Genomic DNA, 5,522 nt, shown 5'->3' with positions numbered 1-5,522 from the left:
TTTTCTGTTAGTAAGATTCCTACGTTTGCCTTTTGCCATCTGGTAATCTCTGGAGTTAGTATTTATAGTTGTCTCTGGTTGGAGCTTGTTCCTCCTGTGATTCCGTTAGCCTCTGTCAGAAGTCCTGGAAGTCCAGCTCTCTCCTGAGTCTCAGTGATCAGAGTACTCTCTGCAGGCAAGCTCTCCTCTTCCAGGGAAGGTGCACAGAGGCCTGGCATTCAGACCTGCCTCCTGGCTGAAGAAGTAGGCCCGAATCAGTGCCTGACCCAGAAAATGTGTCATATCTGCAGTTTGCACACTCACCTGCACAGACTTTACTCCAAGGGACCCTGGACACAATAGGACTCTCTCACCTGCTCTGGCAGACAGAGCCCTCACAGGTGGCCACCTTTCCTCTGGCGGGGAGGGTGCCCGGGTGTCTGGAGTCTGAAACAGGTTCTGTCCCAGAAACTGTGTTGCTTCTGTCTGTCCCAAAGCTATGTAGCTTCTGCAGTCCTCACTCTCACCAGTGCTGACTGGAGCCTGGGTGACCAGGAGTAAAGATAGCTCCCTTATCAGCTCAGACAGTGAGAGCCCTCCTGGGCAGACACCTCTCCTCTGGTGGGGAAGGTGCCTGGATGTCTGCAGCCAGAAATGGGGTCTGTCCCAGAAGCTGTGTCACTGAGGGCTCAGACTGGAGCCTGGGTGAACTGGAGCAAAGATGGCTCCCTTACCAGCTCAGGCTGTGAGAGCCTTCCGGGGCCAAGAGCAAAATTTAAATGACATTACTTAAAAATATAATATCTAAGAAGATCCTAAATCCACATGATTGTTTCTTTGAAAATAATGCATAATGAATAAACAGAAAAAGGAATGAAAATAAAATGAAGAATAGACTTATTATTTGACAAATTTACTAGACTCTAAACAGATTTTCCTGTTAATATATCATGATATTTTATATACAGCACCCACTGGTTCAAGAGGAATTCAAAGAGCTTCCTTTTTTTTTTTAATATTTTATGATGTTTTAACTGGTATAGTATTAACTGGTATGATGTTATAGCTGAATTTTAATATACCAGTATTAAATATGCTATGTGAGATGTAAGGAAATTTTTTATTTCCTTAATGTTAGATATGTAATAGTTATGAAAACTTATTATATATTTTAAAATTCTTACTATCATTGGAAGGGAATACCTAATTGAAATGAATTATTAGGAGATTTATAGTGGTCTGATAACATGATGTAGATTAAAATAATTAAGAGATAAAAGAATTACATATAGTTGAGTCCATAGTCCTGGACCACATCCTGTGGGACCAGAGAAAGGCAGATGAGATTACAGTGGAAACCTATTGGTTGGGAATATGGGAATATAGCTTAATACGTGAAGTGCCTTCTACATAAGCATGCTTACTTGAGTTGAGTCCCCAAAACCCATAATTAGAAGCTTAGTGCAAAATACAAATGTATAATTCCAGCACTTGGGTTGGGGATAGTTTGCTGGCAAGCCTAGTGGAACTGGAATGCCCCAGTACAGGGAGAGATCCTGATTTTAAAAACCATGTGCCTTCCTTATTCTTAAGTTTCATGTGTTTTGTGACTTGTATCTTGGTTATTTTGAGCTTCTGGGCTAATATCCACTTATCAGTGAGTGTATAACATGTGGGTTATTTTGTGATTGGGTTAGTTCACTCAGGGTGATATCCTCTAGATCTATTCATTTGCCTAAGAATTTCACAAATTTAATGTTCTTAATAGCCAAGTAGTACCCCATTGTGCAAATATAACACATTTTTTGTATCCATTTCTCTATTGAGAGACATCTGTGTTCTTTCCAGCTTCTGGCTATTATAAGGCTGCTATGAACATAGTGGAGCATGTGTCCTTATTACATGTTGGTGCATCTTCTGAGTATATGCTCAGGAGTGGGTCCTCCGGTAGTTCTATCTCCAATTTTCTGAGGAATCAACAAACTGATTTCCAGAATGGTTGTATCAGCTTGAAATCCCACCAGCAATGGAGTTTTCCTCTTTCTTCACATACTCACCAGAATCTGCTGTCACCTGAGTTTTTGATCTTAGCCATTCTGACTGGTGTGAGGTAGAATCTCAGGGTTGTTTTGATTTGCATTTCCCAGATGACTAAGGATGTTGAACATTGTTTTAGGTGCTTCTCAGTCATTCGGTATTCCTCTGTTGAAAATTCTTTGTTAAGTTCGTTACCCCATTTTTAATAGGGTTATTTGTTTTCTGAAGTCTAACTTATTGAGCTCTTTGTATTTATTTGATATTAGCCCTCTACCAGATTTAGGATTCTTAAAGCTCTTTTCCCAATCTGTTGGTTTCCTTTTTGTCTAATTGACAGTGTTCTTTGCCTTATAGAAGCTTTGCAATTTTATGAGGTCCCATTTGTGGATTCTTGATCTTACTGGACAAGCCATTGGTGTTCTGTTCAGGAATCTTTCCCCTGTGTCCATATGCTCAAGGCTTTTCCCCACTTTATCCTCTATAAGTTTTAGTGTATCTGGTTTTATGTGGAGGTCCTTGATCCACTTGGACTTGAACTTTGTACAAGGAGATAAGAATGGGTTGATTTACATTCTTTTACATGCTACCTGCCCGTTGAGCAAGCACCATTTGTTGAAAGTGCTCTTTTTCTTCTACTGAATGGTTTTTAGCTCCTTTGTCAACGATCAAGTGACTGTAAGTGTGTGGGTTCATTTCTGGATCTTCAATTCTATTCCATTGATCTGCCTGCCTGTAACTGTACACCCATGGAAGGAGATACAGAGACACAATGTGGAGTAGAAACTTTAGAAATGACCATCCAGAGACTGACCCACCTGGGGATCCATCCAGTACACAATCACCAAACGCAGACACTGTTGTGGATGCCAACAAGTGCTTGCTGACAGGAGCCTGTTATAGCTTTCTCCTGAGATGCTCTGTCAGTGCCTGACAAATACAGAAGTGGATGCTCACAGCCTTCCATTGGACTGAGCATAGGGTACCCAATGAAGGAGCTAGAGAAAGGACCTAAGGAACTGAAGGGGTTTGCAGCCCCATAGGAGGAACAACAATATGAACTAAACAGTACCCTGAGAGCTCCCAGGGACTAAATCACCAACCAAAGAGTACACCTGGTGGGACTCAGGGCTCCAGCTGCATATGTAGCAGAGGATGGCCTAATCGGATATAAATGGGAGAAGAGGTCCTTGGTCCTATGAAGGCTCTATGCCCTAGTGTGGGGGAATGCCCGGGCCAGGAAGCAGGAGTGGGTAGGTTGGTGAGCAGTGAGAGTGGGGATAGGATATAGGGAGGGTGTTTTTCATAGGGGAAACCAGGAATGGGGATAACATTTGAAATGCAAATAAAGAAAATATCCAATAAAAAATAAAACAAAAACAATGTGCTTATTGCCCCACAAATGTCAGGTGAGGTTAATGTTTGTCTCCCTCCCCATATACCTCACCATGAATATAAGAAAACATGCATACGCACAGCACATATACAAATAGTGAAACAACTTCATCACCTCTGCCTTGTGTTTAACATTTTTTGGATCACTGTCATAACAGATGTGTTTTACATCAGAGAATGAATGAGTTATGCCCTTTGTTCGCTTCCTCACACATACTTGTGTAGGCATGACAAAGTGGTAGTAGCCATACATGCTGGCTGGTAAGACTCGGAAGGTTCCATAGAGTTATTAACCTGTGTCTCAAAATTTTAATATGGTGGGGCACATCTAGGCAATCATGAGAAGAGAATCTGGGAAAAACATATAAATCCTTCTGGTTTCCTTTCTTTCTAAAAGACAAAGGACACTAGAACAATGTGGACAGATATTAAGAATTTAGGACCACGTGTGAGCATGGGCTGTGTGTTCTCTCCTAGATCCCTCTGTTTAAGTGATACCTGCTTAGAAACTTCTCCATCATACAGAAAGGTTACAGTGCTGGACCTAGATTTATGAATAGGTGTGATGATGCAATTCTATTACCAATCTGACTGAGGTACCTAGAAACTTACTACTGTGTTATCTCTTGAGATATCTGAAAGAATGAGTCTGGAATAGATTAGTATCTAAATCAGTGAATTAAATAAAGATGTTCATTTCTACCATATGTAGGCAACATGCCACTGATTGTGGAGGCAGGCAGAACACAGAGAGAGGCAGAGGGAAAAAAGTTGCTCATATTCTCACTATCTTTATAGGCTGGGTCAGACTCTTCCTGCTCATAGGCAGCTAAGTATAAATTCTTCAAGTTGTTCACTTTGCACTAGAGTACCTCTGTCCATCTTCTTCCCAGTATATCTCTCAGGCATGACAGTGAGTGATAATATCAGTTTCTTTATTTCTTAGACTTTAGATTCAAGCAGAGAAGCTTTTTCACAGTTCTCTTTGTTCTAAAATGTGCAAAAAGGCCTATCACAGTAGTGCTCAGCCCTCATAATCATGTGATATCCATCAATACTTTTAAGTAATTTTATTTTTAAGAAAAATGGTGTTTTGATGTGTTATAAAATGTCTGATTGTTGCCCTATTTATATTTAAATATAAATTTCAAAGTCAAGTTGACTGACAGAGATTGATTACATTTTATCATTCCTCTACTCTGACTACTGTCATTGCCAGATTTTTCTAGAAGTATTGTAGACTTTACAACCAAATTTACTTGTCTGTCTCTCTTTGTCTCTGTCTCTGTCTTTCTCTGTCTCTGTCTCTGTCTCTCTCTGTCTCATAGTCAAGGTTTATATTCCTGCAAAAAAACATCATGAGCAAGAAGAAAATTGGGGAGGAAAGGATTTATTCAGCTTACACTTCTACATTGCTGTTCATCACCTAAGGAGGTCAGGACAGAAACTCACACAAGGCAGGACTTGGAGTCAGGAGCTGATGCAGAGGACTTGGAGGGGTGCTGCTTACTGGATTTCTTCCCTTGGCTTGTTCAGCTTGCTTTCTTTTCTTTCTTTTTTTTTGTTGTTTGTTTTTTAAAGATTTATTTATTTATTTTATGTATGTGAGTACACTGTAGCTGTACAGATAGTTGTGAGCCTTCACGTGTTGCTGGGAATTGATTTTTAGGACCTCTGCTCCCTCTGATCAACCCATCTCACTCAGTCCCTGCTGGCTCAGACCAAAAAAAGTATTTATTATTATATATAAGTACATCGTAGCTGACTTCAGACACACCAGAAGAGGGTGTCAGATTTCATTGTGGGTGGTTGTGAGCCACCATGTGGTTGCTGAGATTATGAACTCATGACCTTCTACACTTCAGTGCTCTTATCCTGTTGCCAGCCCTCAGCTTGCTTTCTTATAGAACCCAAGACTACCAGCCCAGTGATGGTGCCACCCACAGTGGACCCTCCCAACCTTGATCTAATTGAACTAATGGCATACAGCTGGATCTTAACAAGGCATTTCCTTAAGGGAGGCTCCTTTCTCTCCTTTCTCTGTGATAACCCTAGCTTTCTCTCTCTCTCTCTCTCTCTCTCTCTCTCTCTCTCTCTCTCTCTCTCTCTCTCTC

Source organism: Mus pahari, chromosome 12, assembly GCF_900095145.1.
Source record: "Mus pahari chromosome 12, PAHARI_EIJ_v1.1, whole genome shotgun sequence".
NCBI classification, from domain to species: Eukaryota; Metazoa; Chordata; class Mammalia; order Rodentia; family Muridae; genus Mus; species Mus pahari.
The sequence above is the reverse complement of the archived record's forward strand: the minus strand, read 5'-3'. Positions refer to the sequence as shown.